Here is a 14,864-nt window from a genome sequence, read left to right as displayed (position 1 = left end):
ACTTTACAGAAAATGAGAAGGAGGCTGAAGGAGAGGAGTGATTTGCCCAAGGACACACAATGTGTTTTGGCGGAACCAGAACCAGAATCCCACTTTCCTGCTTCCCAGCAGACTCTGTACTGCCTCGTGGGGCGAGGAAAGAAGACAGCCTGTAAGTTCTAAGAGGGTAGGAGTCATACCTATGTCCTCATGCCGTGAGCACTGTTCATCTGGAGAAGTAGCTACAAGCTTCAGATGTTCAAGATGGTCATGGGAACAAGGCTCAAAATTCTTTACATTTGTGACAGACTCACTCACACCAGGAAGGGACCTCAGAGCACTCTAACTCAACCATTCATCCGCTTCTGGCTGGGAAAAGTAAGGCCCAGTAAGGAAAGTGACTTACCCAAGGGTAAATACCGAGTTAGAAGCAAAGCAAGACTAGAACCCAGGCCACCCTGACTTCTACTCCATCCTGTCCACAGTTTCTGAGAGAAGTACCAGTCAACCCCTCATAGCTCCCACTGCTAGCTGCATCAGCTAAAGCTTTCTGGGCTCCTTGGCAGAGAAGAAGAGAGACAGGTGAGGCCCGCACAGCCCCTCCCTGCCTTTCTCCCTGGGATGACTTCCTAGGAGGCCCAAGGGCTGGGGGACAGAAAGACACACATCCCTATCCCATCTCCTCGGGGTTCCTCCTCTCCCTACCTAGAGCTGCCACCCTAGCCCTGCACTCCACCTTCAGTCACTGTCCATTCCAAAAGGTCAGCAGCAGCTTCCATCTCTATGAAGTTACCAAAAAAGAAGGGAAAAAAAAGGCCAGGCGCTGCACCCAGCTGTTGGTGAGGCCGCGTTTTCTGCTGCTGCTGACTCACAATGCCCAAGCTGGAGGCTGGAGCTGGGAAGGAGACCTGAGAGGAAAGCCGCAGTTCCCAAGCACGCCAGCCTGCAGAGAGGAACGCTTCAGGCCAGTGAAATCCCAGCCCCTGGCTTTGGGAACACAGCTCCCCCTGCAGGCCACCCCGAGGGCCTGCAGGAGCAGGACCAGAGACAAACCATAAACTGGGACTTGAAGCCCACAAAGCTCACCGCGGTGTTAAAGCTGTTATGGAAGAAGCTAGGGCTCCAGCTCAGAAACCCCAGGAGATACCATAACCCCTCAGAAACACTACTTGGACTCCAAAGAGAAACTGGCTTTGAGTTCATGAGAGATTAACATCTTCAAACAGGGGAGACAAAGGTTGCCCCTACTCTTTCAGCAGGCACATATAATTCACCAGGGGCAGGAGCAAGGAGGGGAGGGAGCCTATCCTGGGAGGCCAGCACATGCTCGACCAGCGAGAAGGTCCTGGACATAACACAGCCTGGTGCCTCTCAAATTTCCTCCAACCCCACTGCCGGGAAACTCTCCCGGGCTCTTCATGACAGGTGTCCTAACAGAGCTGCACTCGAGAATAGGGAAGCACCCTCCCACCCACACATGTGAGGACCCTTCAAGGGCAAGAACTGAGCAGCAGGACAAGGTCAGGAGAGGCCCTTGGAAGTGACGCCCACTTCACAGACAATGGCTTGGGGATTTGCCACTTGCATCAAGCGGTGTCAGTAACGAGCATCACCAGACGAGGCCACTGAGGAGAACCCATTCTGATCAAGCACCTGGAGACCTGGAGACCCAACAGTTTCAATGGAAGGGGCTAGGGGAGACTTGAGATCCAAGTCCATGGTCAAGGCTGATGTGTGTGACAAACACTGCAGTTATACTCAAGTTGCTCGTCTGGAAGTGCATGGCCTCCTAAGTGTGAAGGTCCGCCAGGCCAGATCCATGGTGGGACAGCCTGTCCTTCCTTCTCTTTCACATCTGCTCATTTCCCTCCCACTCTGCTCCCTGCTCCCATCTGTCCCTCAGGCACCAGAAGAAACACCCTTTACCAGCACTCCACCCGCCAAGAAACTCTAAGTCACCAGTGTGACCTCCTGGGAAAAGCGGACTCTGGTGGTATTCACCTCCAGTCACACCGAGACAGGAAGGAACCAAAACTACCATGCCTTCCGACTTTTCCACGGCCAGGGACTGGGAAAGGCATCTGCTACACAGGATTTTTCATTTCATAGGATCAGCTCCAACCAAATCAGCAAAGCACTGTTACTATGGACCATCTGCCAGGACCCGGAAACAGCCCTGTTACATAAAGGGGCTGGTGTAATGAAATTTATTAAGCTGGATGCTTCCTCCATAAAGGCGACAAAGCACTTGAAGTCTCTCTTAAGAGGGGTGATGTGGGGCAGTGAAGAGGTCCCGGGCGAGGGTCCCACTGGGTTCCAATCTTGGCTCTGCATCCATTAGCTGTGTAACTGTCTCCCCAGGCTTGTTTTCCTACATTTCAAATAAGGAGAAGATGGTCCCTTCCAGCATTAACATTCTGTGACTTATTACTGTTTTCACCAAAATGACAAAAAAAAAAAAAAAGTAAGCTCACTTTGATGTTAATGTTGTACTACAGGGTTAATTTTCTTTAAAAAAAAAAAAAAAAAAAAAGCAGCCCTTCAGATTTGTGGGCTTAAAAGGGAGAAGGGGTGAGTGGAGCCACTGACTCTGGGGCTGGCTGGAGGAAAGGAGGAGAGGAGAAACCAAAGGCTGGAACCTTCTGTCAGCCCAAGCAGGAAGGACCCAAGCAAATCTCGAATAATTTCACTGGGAGGCGGTACTACTGTGACTCCCTGCCCAGGCACACAGCAATTCCCAGCCCACAAACTGCTTTCACCAAAACCTCCAGCTGACCTGGTGGTGCTGCTGCTGCCCGCCCCCCCCCCCCACGCTGAGCAGAGTACCGCTCAGTCACGAGGGAGGGGGCACCCACCTCTCTCTTAGCCTCCCTTTAGGTCCCTCCCATGTGAAACGGGAGTGAGCCTTCCTCAGCCAACTCTGTGCAAACAGATGACTCTGTAAAGCCCTGGCAAATGCCTGGCACACAATGTGTCTTTGGTAAAGGTGAGCAGCCCTTCCCCACACACCGCCATCTCCTCGGGCAGGTGTGGGAGAAGCCCCCAAGCTGCTCATTTTTAGGCCGTTGAGAAATGTGTATTGAAGGCAACGTGATGCCTTCCTAAGTGACCTTCCATGTGGCCCGAGACAGCTCCCCAGAAGGCAGACCAATGAGCCAGATAACTCCAGTCCCTACCAATCTTGTGCATTCCACTGGTCACCAAGCTCATGGGGTGATGGGGCCAAAGTACCTAAAAATCAGCCACGGACATGAGGCCTGAAGCAGAAGGCCAGCGTGAGGCAAGAGCCACCCTAAAGCATGGCCTTTCCTTCATCGTTCCTATTTGTCACCACCAACCTCCCCCCATACACAGAAACCTTCAGCTGCTCCTTCCATGGCTCACACATAAGGCCTGAATAAGGACCCATGCCTATCACACCTGAATGATTCCAGTCCCTTCTGCTTCTCTCTGGCCCCTAGCTAAGCAAACTATGCCAAGGGGCACCTCCCACTTCTACACCTTTGTTTCCAGTATTCCTTCCACTTGGAGTGCCCTTCCCTCACCTCTGCCTATTCAAATATTTGTCGAATAACAGAGTGAAGGAGTGAAGAAGGAATGTGTGAATGAGCAAATGACAATCTATCCCTGTGAGGCAGACAAATCAGAGATTAGGATGCTCATTTAACAGATGAGGAAATTCAGGCCCAGAGAGGTTAAATGACTTGCCTAAGATCACACAGCCAAAAAGCAGCCAAACAGAGCTTGAACCTGGCTCTTCAGGCTCTTCAGGCTCTTTTGGCCACATGAGGCTTCCTCCTAAAGTAAAAAGTCACTCTCGGATTAGGAAAAAGCTGACCCAAGATTCCTCAAAATGGGCCACTTTCATCTTGGCACACATCCGAGAGCACTTTAAGGCACTGGCTGTCACTCTGATTATTGAGAGCTCCTGTGAGACAGGCAAGGTCCCCTGAGAAAGGGCAAGCACAGTGCCATCTGTCAAGAACCTAAAAATGATGGCGAAATTACAGGCCAGTCACTTAATGCTCACTTTTAGAGAGCTCCTGGAACAAATCAATCCCCACCCGGAAAGAGGAGAAGGATTCTTTGAATGGAAACTGAGCCCTCTGCCTGGGACCTCTGAGCCCTTCCCAGAACCATCTGGTGAGCTCGCAGCATGGCTGGTGTCCCCACCCGCTGTGGACAGACGCGGAAACGGCGGACCGGAGGCAAGGCCTCTCAGCCACGCAGGGGCAAAGCCGGCCCGAACACCGTGCGGCGGCAGGCATCGCTGCCGGCCCTGGGGAGCCGAGGCTCTCCGCCCTGGGCCCCTCCGGGAAGCCTCAGCAAGAGGGCAGGGCCGCAGGCCGCGTCTCCTGAGCACAGGCCCCTGAAATGGCCCAGCTTCCGCGTCCAAAAGCTGCAGCCATTCCGTGCAATCCCCACTCCGAGCCTCTCCTCTGTGCCTGGGGAGATGCAGAGGCGAGTAACACAGAACAAGCCCCGTACCTGGCAGGGCTCACATTTGCTGAGGAGGATGGTGATAAGTAAACAGAGATACCCTGGTTCCAGGCCGTGAGAGCTGCTATCATGAAAAATAAAGCCGGGCAGGGAGAGGAGCGTGCTGAGAGGGTGGGGGTGGCCAGGGAGGGCCTCTCTGGGAGGTGACCATGGGCAGAAGGCGCGCGAGTGTGGCAACAGCTTCATGGGGACCACGGACGCGCACTCCTGGCACAGGGAAGGGCTGGAGCACAGGTACAGAGAGCAAAGGTACTCAGTGTCCCCTCGGCCACCGCCCAAACCTGCCCGTGACCACCCCCCCCTTTGCTGCTCCTAAGGCCTCCTCCCCAGCAGCCCGCCCACCATAACTCCCCTACTCCCGGGAAGAGAGAAGAGTCATGTGTTCCTCTCTGCTCTGCAGCCCGAGAGTCGCCGGCCACATTTGCAGCACGGTCACTTTGAGAGGAGGGAGCGTGATGCAATAAAATGAGTGTGACCTCTGACATCAAACAGTGCCTGGTTCAAGGGTCTGCTTTGCTTAACTGGCTGTGTTACGTTGGACAAGCCACTCTGCCTCTCTGAGCCTTAATCTCCTCACTTGGAATGCAAGGGAAAGGAAGCCCACCTCACAGAGTTAGGAGGAGTATGTAAGTGGCAGCACCTGGCAGAGCACCTAGTACATGGTACGTGCTTGACAAAGATTGGTTCCCTGCCCTACACTGACACCCTTGGAAATTAAGACAATTTTTTTTTTTGTTCAACCAACTGTGTTAACTCGTGTCTTATTGCAGCGTAAGGCCCTGGGCCTACCCATCTGTTGGGTATGGGGGCTGTGAGATGATCCTTGAGGAAGATCACATCATGGCCCAGCCTGACGAGAGGGCCCTGGCCCAGAGGAGAGCTGCGCAGACAAGCAGGAGCAGAAAAGATACCGGGCATTGCCCTTACCGCAGGTACAAGGACCAGATGCTCAAAGAAACCAGGATCAAGGCGGGACACTTAACTGCTGTCCTCTTCCCCTCCCACCTCTGGCTCACTGGGCCAGGGCCCAGGCCCTTGCCTCCTGACTCTCCTGGGGAACAGCCAGCTAGAGGCCAAAACGATCTCAGTTCTTCTCACAAGCAAGGAGACAATCAGGTATTAACTCACAGCAAGACCTTAGGTAACCTCTTCCTTCTTTGGGCCTGAGTTCTCCCATCCATAAAAAGAGGGCCTGGATGACCTCTAGGGGTCCTTTCAGCTCTGACCTTGCTAATTCTGACTCTGGATGCTGGCCCTATTCATCCCACCCCAAGGCTAGCTGCTTGCCCACTGCTGCCATCTGGTGGCCCTCTGGGTCCAGCCGCACTTGGCTTTGGCCAGGCCCCCCAGCAAGCCCTGTACTCGAAGGATCCAGCTGCAAAGCATGAATCTTGCTTCTGCTTCAGCTGGACACACACCACACTTCCATGGACCACAGATCAATGGGTATTTATTGCCAAACATAAAACCCAAAAATAACGCCAGAAGTTCATCTCTCCAGCAGAAACAACACGACTGCAGCTGAGAGACTGACCTCCCTGCCCAAGGAGAGGAAGGAACTGCCCAAGGTCACACAGCTGCCTGGCTCCCAGACTAGCCCACAGTTCCACTTTACCACAATGCTTAGGGCTGGTGGGCACCCTGCAAACCAAAAATAACGTCAGCCCAGGACCAAGGAAACAAAGCCTTTCGAAGGTGGGAAACAAAGTGTCAGGATTCCTTGCAAACTTCAAGAAAGGGTAAGACAGGACATGGGAACATGTGAGCACTGCTTGAAGAAATGCACTGGAAATAACAAACTGGAGGTGCCCGGGGTATCTATCTGCTAACCTTGGAGGGCATCAGCCACGGGGACACCTGCTAGGCCTTCCATAAGCCAGCCTCCAAGTCAGCACCCAGCGCAGATCCCAGGCTGGGCACACCACCAGAGGACGAGGAAGACACGCTGGGGTAGGACCATGTGTCTGCATGTGCTTCTTCCACCAGACACGAGCTCCTCGGGGTGGAGTTAAGTCTTTTCTTCTCTATCTCCAGGCCTCTCAGCACCTGGCCCAAGCAGCTCCGTAAAGATGCATCCAGGCAGCTCTCTCAGATTCCTGCACAATCATGGGAACTGTCCATGTTTTGTGGACTCAACTGGCCACACTCTTGGCTCTTGACTGCAGCCTTCTCCTAAACCCTCTAGTGCAGACCCTAAGAAAATATACTGTGTGGCTTTAAATAGGTCACTTGCCTTTTCTGGCCTCTATTATCTCACATCTGCAGCATAATGGGAGTTCTACTAGATAATCCTCAAAGTCCTTTTAATTCTAAAATTCTAGAATTTGAAACCTAATCAGGGCAAATCAAGGCTATTCTTCACCTGCAGAGCAGATAGGGACAGTGGGAAAGGGGAAGCAATGGAACAATGCTTCCCTCTAGTGGTGTAATGCTGTCACTACACCCTCTCAGTTCTAAGCCCTATCAACAAACTCCATTCGATCCCACCCTGAACTCTGAACAGGAACAGTCGGCTTGCACCCACTGCAGAGGAGCAGGAAAGAAAGCAAGGACACCAGGAACCAACGAGGCCCTGAGCCAGTGACACAACAGTGGAGAAATTCCATCTTTAGGAGCAAGTAGATCTTGGAGCTCAAAGAACCTCTTGTGACCTCCAACTCCCATCTTCCGATGAGGAAACCAAGGCTCAGGGATGTTCAGAAGGGACTTGTCTGAGGTCACAAAGCTGACTCATGACTAAGCCAAAAATAGATCTCCGCATTCCCGCCTCCTTCTACAGTCTCTTGCCTCTCTTCCGTGAGACCTCCCAAGTGAAGCCCGTGGAAGCGACGTGCAAGGACGCATACCCCGGAAGGGGAGGTGAAGGGGCTAGTTCCCTGCACGGAGGGGCAAGAAATTTTATTCATTAACCTTAACATTTATGGGGGATATAATCAGACTACAAATTACTCAGCATAAAAATATAATAGAAAATAAAAGCCTCACATAATTCCACCAATCAGAGATAAAATTCTGGTACATTTCCTTCTGGTCTTTCCTATTCAAGTATCCTTTTAAAAGAAAAGGGGCGCCTGGGTGGCTCAGTCAGTTAAGCGGCTGCCTTCGGCTCAGGTCGTGATCGAGGTCCTGGGATCGAGTCCCGCATCGGGCTCCCTGCTCTGTGGGGAGCCTGCTTCTCCCTCTCCTCCCCACTTGTGCTCTCTCTCTATCTCTCTCTCTCTCAAATAAAATCTAAAAAAAAAAAAAGTTGGAAGTTACAGTGTAGTAATTTATTATAACCCACTCTTTTCACTTACCATATCATGAGCATATTCCTGTCATTAAATATCCTTCTAAAAAAGCCTATTTAACAACTATATATTCTAACATATGGTTGTATCATAATTTATTTTAATAACGACCCCTACAACCCTCTTGTATCCACGCATTTGTTGTCTTTATAAATTAGGCTGCGATGAATGGCATTATACTTAATCTTCTAATACTTCTGTAATTATTTCCTTAGCCCAGTTTTATTTTAATATAGGATAGAATTTCAGAGCTGGAACGGTCCCTAGAGATCACTATGTCCACCCCTCCTATTGCCCAGGGGGGTAAGAAAGGGACCAGGGAGTTTTGTGTCTTGCCAGAGGACAAAAAGAAAACAACAGAACGAAGTCCCAAACTCTCCACCCATTAAAATGTGACCTTCCCGGGACACCTGGGTGGCTCAGTCAGTTAAGCGTCTGCCTTTGGCTCAGGTCAAGATCCCAGGGTCCTGGGATTGAGTCCAGAGTCGGGCTCCTTGCTCAGCAGGAAGCCTGCTTCTCCCTCTGTCTGCCGCTCCCCCTGCTTATCCTCGCACTCTCTCTCTGACAATATTAAACAAAAAAAAACTTTAAAAAATAAATAAAATAAAATGTGACCTTCCCAAAGGATTTCACACCCTTCCCTGACCACCCTCACCCACATGTACCTATCATTCCCCTAAAACCCTAGAGCCTTCAGTGTCTGGGCCAGTCTTCGGACTCTTTGCCACGGTTCTTTTTTACTCTTCTACTAAATATTTCACTTGTTCATCCAAGTGATTCTGGATTTTATATTCCCCTGTATTCTGTAGCACAGTGCTATAAACATATAGGTAAGCATTCCACAAATACCTGCTGAAGGATCAAGGATAACTAAGAATTTCCTTCCTCACTGCTTGGAAGAATCAGTGGCAGAAATTGGAGAAAGATGTTCCTCTAAAGAGCAAAAGAAGTTCAGTTAATGAGCTAGAGCATTCTGAGATATATACTTGGAATTAGTGTAGCAGGCTTGGGGACAAAAGACCAGGTTCAAGTTTTAGTTCTGCCAGTCTGGTAAACCAGGGTGATGCAGCTAACCAATTAGGGACTTGCCTGTGACACAAGGATAACACCCATCTTGCCAGCTTCTCATGAGGAAATGGATACGAAAGCACTTTGTAGCGATCAAAGTGGTCCGGAAGAGCTAGGATTGCTAGTGTATTATCACAAACAGAATCCTGGAATGAATCCTGGAATGGTGTCCCGACCCTTACTCCTGGGCACCATCTCCTACTTTCTATTGCACACACAAATCCATTAAGGAAATCTATGGCCACACACTTGAGGTAAGAATCAGTGTTTTTTTGAAGCAGAACTTCATGTACAGAAGAAACTACTCTTCCTGGCTCGGGTCCCTGGGTTGGATTAGTGAAGTCCAACACATCTCCTCATCATCTCTGGAGAGGATGAGACAAGGTGGAGAGAGTGCTGCACGGAGAGCCTGGAGACCTGAGTTGCTCTACCTCCTCCACTCACGCCCCGTCAATCCTCAGTTTCCCCAGCTCTAAACTGATGGAGTCAGGCCCGATGAGCTCGACGTTCTCATCCATTCCTGACATTCTAAGGATTCTCGGACAAAAACGAATGACTTTAATAATAAGCAAATTAGTCATTTCACAATAGTCCTTTGGGCTCGCTTTGACTTTCAACCATTGGGTTTTCAGAGTTCTAAAGCACAAACATCATGAATTCCAAAGCATCTGCTTTAAATAGAGCCCATGAGGTCAGAATCTCCCTGAGCTCGGTTGAGGCTTCACGATATTTGGTCCTAAAGAAGATGGAGTAATATACACTGTCACCCTATTCTAAAAAGGATCTTGGCCCCAAAACAGAAAAATCAGCATTAGATATATTTATAAATTCAAAAAAAATAGTGTGAATCAATGGCTGGGCTTGGATTTCACTAATGCTTCGACATCAAATACAGTAAAATATCTCTTGGTCGGTGACACGTGAAGCAAGAAAGGAGAGTGGCTAAGAGTTGGTCCCTTCCACATGTGTCCTGCAATTCCCCACTTTATTTTTTTTTTTTAAGATTTTATTTATTTATTTGATAGAGAGAGACATCGCGAGAGAGGAAACACAAGCAGGGGGAGTGGGAGAGGAAGGAGCAGGCTTCCCGCTGAGCAGGGAGCCCGATGCGGGGCTCGATCCCAGGACCCTGGGATCATGACCTGAGCCGAAGGCAGATGCTTAACTGACTGAGCCACCCAGGCACCCCTGCAATTCCCCACTTTAAAGAAACAAAAGAATAAAACATATCTCAACTATAAAAGGATATAACCAAGAACCAAGAGGACTATGATAGGAGGGGAAAATTTTACTGGAAAGTAGAATTGGACTTCCAGCTTAAATGCTGCCAAAAATCACACTCTTTCCTCTTTCTTTCAGTTTTCTCATCTGCAAGGTGAAGAAGTGCCTTCTTCCATCTCTGATTCTCTACAACTTCCAAGTCTCTGGGACCGTCTTAAGTGACACTGAAGAAAGTGAACAATGTCAAGAACTCTGTATTTGGGCTCCCTTTCTCAGTCCACAGCCATTGTGAGACCACAAGACTACTTTGGGATACCGTGTGGCTCAAGGAAAGCTTCCGGCATGCCAAAAGCAACCGGATTCTAGACACTGACCAACCCCATACTAAGGTTGGGATCTTGTGTAAATCATTCCCCTTGAGATGCTAACAAATCACCAGCTACCAGCACTTAACATTTGTAAGCATCGATCTTTCTGCACTCGCCGGGAGAGTTCTGAGTCAATCTGTTACCTGTCCAGAGACATCCAAATCAGCCCCATGGAGACTTCTGCTGGAAGAAGATATTGGGCATGTGACCTCCAGAGAGCTCCAGAGTTTCCAAGAGCAGAGGACGCTAATGTGTACTGAACCGACACATGAGCCCAGTCCTCATGGATGCTGGAAGCTTTAAGACATCATCTCATTTAATCCTCACACAAGATCAGCAATATTCCCCCCATTTTCCTAATGATAAAATAAGCTCATTTATTCATTTGTTCAACATGTATTGAGCACCAACCTCATATGTGCCAAGTACTTTGCCAAGCACCGGGGATATAATGCTGAATGAAAGCAATGTAGCTCCTGCCCTTATAAGGCTCCCTGTCTAGTGGGAGGAGGAGCTAGTCAAAGAATCTACAAAAAAGAGCACAAAGGAGAAGTTGTAGTGCTAGGAGACGGATAAAAGGGAAAAGTGACTAGTCAGGGACGTCAAGGGAAGGCCTCCCTGGGGAGGCAATGACTAAGCTGAGGTCTGAAAAAAAAAAAAAAAGGATGTAACTAAGTCAAAATGAAGAAGGAGCGCAGGGATAAGTGTGCCAAATCAAGGGAACATGAGGTGCAAAGGCAGTGGGAAATCCATGACGCAGAGTGGAGATCGGCTGGACAGGCAAGAGCCGGCACGTACGAAACGGGGCTGGCACGGCAGGCAGAGGGCAGACCACATGGGGCCTCGTGGGACCACGAAAGAGTACGTTTTCATCATAAGAACACTGGGAAGCCACTGGACTGTGACACGATGGGTTTATAAAGACCTTCCAAGTGAGGTATGGAGAACAGATGGAGGGGGGCAGGAAGTGAGGAAGACGAGGAGGTCAGAGGCCACTGCAGGATCCAGGGAAGAGGTTTCAGGGGCCTGACCCACAGTGGTGGCAACAAGGGTGGAGAGAGCCCGGGTTGCCCACAGCCACACAATCAGGATGCCAACAGAGCTGAGACGCAGAAACCTAGGTCTGTCTGACTTCAAAGCCCCCGCTGCTCTTTACCTTGCTATTTATTCATTCATTCAACAATTTCGTTACTAACCCTCTACTACGTGCCAGGCCTGTGCCAGGTGCTGGGGACACAGCCACAAGCAAACAGACATGCTCTCACAGGGCTGACAGTCTAGGCATTAAACGAGAACACACACAGATGTATACAGTTATAAACTGGGATGTGTACTGCGAAGGAGTAATAGTGTGATCAGAGATCTTCACAGGAAAACGATCTATAAGGCCACGAAGATCTTCCTAACTGTTGATGAAAAGAAAAAAGCCACTTGCCAGCCCGCGTGTAAGTGAAAGACTTTAGGAAACCTTCCCTCTCAGAGCTGGACACTGAGCATCTATGGCCGGCTCATAAGCCCTCAGGGAGAAAGCTGGTATGTCTCAAGTCCTGCACAGACCCTGTCGACATACAAGTTTCTAAAAGCCTCGCTCACTCCTTAATACACTCACATATCTCAACCACGGGCACCCCTCACTTAGGTGTGGACAGCATTTTACAGTTAGTTGGGATCTTTCACACAGATCCACTCATTTGACCCTCACGGCAGCCGTATGTAGAATGCAGGCAGGTTATGATATCCTACTTGGGAGAGGAGCAAGTTGAGGCCTAGACAGGTAAAGTGACTTGACCAAGGCGGCCATTGACCTAGGAAGGCACCCAGATCTGCCACCCAGATTTCACTAGAAGCATCTCGGGCCAGGAAATCAGGACTCTGGGATGAGATGGCTGCAGGTCACTGAGCCTGGATAAAGTCACCCAGGAGTCCCGCGAAGTTCCTGAGAACAATGATCAGGGACATTAAGCAGCTTGGGAAAGGTTTCTAGAATGCAGCTCCTCCAGCCTGAGACACAGGTATCCTTGCCAACTTTCCCAGATTAGAACAGGTTCTCTTGGACTCTTTCCAAGTGCCTCTGACTAACGGAGAAAAGTATTTTTCCATCGCAAACACTGCAGGCAGGCACCCGACTCCTGAAGTGGGAGGGCAGAGACCGCATCCCAGATGCCCATACAGACCAGCTGTAAAGTTATCCTGATACTGTGTGAACTGCCCTAGCTAAGCACCTACCACTGGGGATGCAGGGCAGTCTCGGGCGTCACGTCTCAATGTTGGCAAGACTCACATTTGGGACTAGGTATTTCTTTGTTGTGGAGGACTGTCCTGTGCATTGCAGGAGGTTCAGCAGCATCCCTGGCCTCTACCAACTAGATGTCAGTAGCGCCCCCAAGCTGTGACAACCAAATACGTCTCCAGACATTGCAAACAATCCCTGGGGCACAAAATGGCCTGGGGTTGAGAAGCACTGGTCGAAGGACTGTGCAGAATGGGGGAAAGCAGAGTCCACTCCTCTTTCTCTTCTCCTAACCCACCCCCTCCCATCCCATCTAACCGGACAGATAGATGGCCAGTGTGCAGAAATCCTTCTTTTAATCAATATCACACAATGAATGCCTTCCAGAATGAGCCTGAGAGCAGGCTGCTGGTGTGGCCTGCAAGTAAGTCCCAGGAGCAATTCACCACTGGCGCTTGTAAAAACAACCAGAGCCAAATAACTCCTTGTTCCACTAATGAGCTGCCTCTGACCCTGTGAGCAAATCTTGTTCCCATTAATATGAGCAGCTGAGTCTGACTGAACTGGAAGCCCTGGGTGTTTCTCCCCTGTGACGCTGGGCCGGGGCAAGAGCTTCTCCGGCCGCTAGAAGGCGCGCCAAATCGGTGAGTCAAAGAGCAGGAGACTCCCATTTACCCAAATTCGGTACAAGAGCCAGGACCCTCAGACACCCCAGCTTACAACCGTTCTGGACTGAGGAGAAAGGGGAAAGTGACAGTACATAAACAAGAGATCTGAATTAACAAATTAATTAAACAGCTGCAGCATTACCGAAAAAGCTCGCTGTGAAGTGGGGGTGGTGACGGGAAGCCAAGCTCTAGAGCAGCTGAGGTGACTCAGACAGGGTCAGGGTGGTGGGTTCCAACCCCCCACCCCGAGGGTGGAAATCGGTGTCGGTTACAAGGCTACACGGCGAGCACCCAAGAAGCAGCGTCTTTGCGTCTGTCGTTCATCAGCCACCTAACTAGTGAGAGGGTTTGTGACACACTCAACCAAACTCACTGCCATTCGGTGGTGAGTGTATTTGACCGCATGGTAGTTCTGTGAAGACTGACTAACCATGAAACACCCACCTGTTAACACCCAGTTTCTCACACTCCTGCTCCTTTCTATGCCCCTTCTGCATGCTGAACACAGCTCTGTCGCTGCATGTCTCCGACAGCAATGTACCGAAACTGGATAAACAGGTCGGTCTCCCCCGGTGGCCGGCGGGCTCCCTGAGGGCAGGGTTTATATCTATACAAGGTGTGATACATAAATAGATCCCCACCATTTGTATGATGGATGGATGGACCGACATAGGGATGGATGGTAAAGTCTTCCATGTCTATATTCATACACTCAGGCCTGTCTACACGTTCTGGGGAGGGCATAGCCCAGGTCTTTTCTCCAACGCTCACCAGATTGCTCAATAGGTTCCCGATAAACAATAACTGATTTGGTTGGACTCGTGAATACAAAGAGACAAACTGAAGCCTTCTGTTCATGAACCAGTGAGACCAAGGAAAGAGGTCAGAAATCCTAGCTGTCTACCTTGACTCATATGTATTTGAAGATATTTACTCTCTTTTAACTAGAATGTGAAGATACAGAAGTGAACAAGACTAACATGGTGCTATCCCTCACAAAGCTCATTGTCCAGGTAAAAGGCAAATATTAACAATTGTACAAATGTACAATTACTGTGCTCAGTGAGTCTCCTTAAGAAGAGTTTCTGTAGCTATTCCCAATCTTCTAGCAGTCTGAACCTCTCTGAGGAAAGTCATGATTTTCCCCTTTAGAGAATCCTCTGAAGTGGTCAATATGGAAAGTTTATTTTACATCTTTGTTATACAGGCCTCTGTTCCAAAATAGTCATAAAATTTTTTAAAAGACCAATGAAAAGCCTCATAGATATGAAGACTCACAAGTGTATGTCTGTGTGTTCCAATGTGTAGTAGGTGGGACTTGCCAGGGATAACTGAAGCGGACCTGAAAACCTACAAAAAACAGAAGCCACTGAAGTAACTAACAGTCACTAGGTAGGTATTTGGGAGTCTGGAGATCTGTGTGCAGCTAACAAGCAGGTCAAGGGCAGGCAAGGAGACTCCTGAGAACCCCTGAAGTTCAGGAGGCTCTGACGTGATCATAGATCTTAAGAATTACAAATGGCCTGTCTGGGAAACTCTA

The 14,864-nt window shown here is 49.6% G+C and overlaps 1 protein-coding gene across 6 annotated transcripts in view; it reads right to left on the bottom strand.

The window, feature by feature from the left end:
• SERGEF (secretion regulating guanine nucleotide exchange factor) overlaps positions 1-14,864 on the bottom strand; it is a 216,845-nt gene that overhangs the window by 178,082 nt on the left and 23,899 nt on the right. The window lies entirely within an intron of this gene.

The sequence above is a fragment of the Halichoerus grypus genome, chromosome 11, assembly GCF_964656455.1.
Source record: "Halichoerus grypus chromosome 11, mHalGry1.hap1.1, whole genome shotgun sequence".
Classification (NCBI taxonomy): domain Eukaryota; kingdom Metazoa; phylum Chordata; class Mammalia; order Carnivora; family Phocidae; genus Halichoerus; species Halichoerus grypus.
The sequence above is the reverse complement of the archived record's forward strand: the minus strand, read 5'-3'. Positions and strand labels throughout refer to the sequence as shown.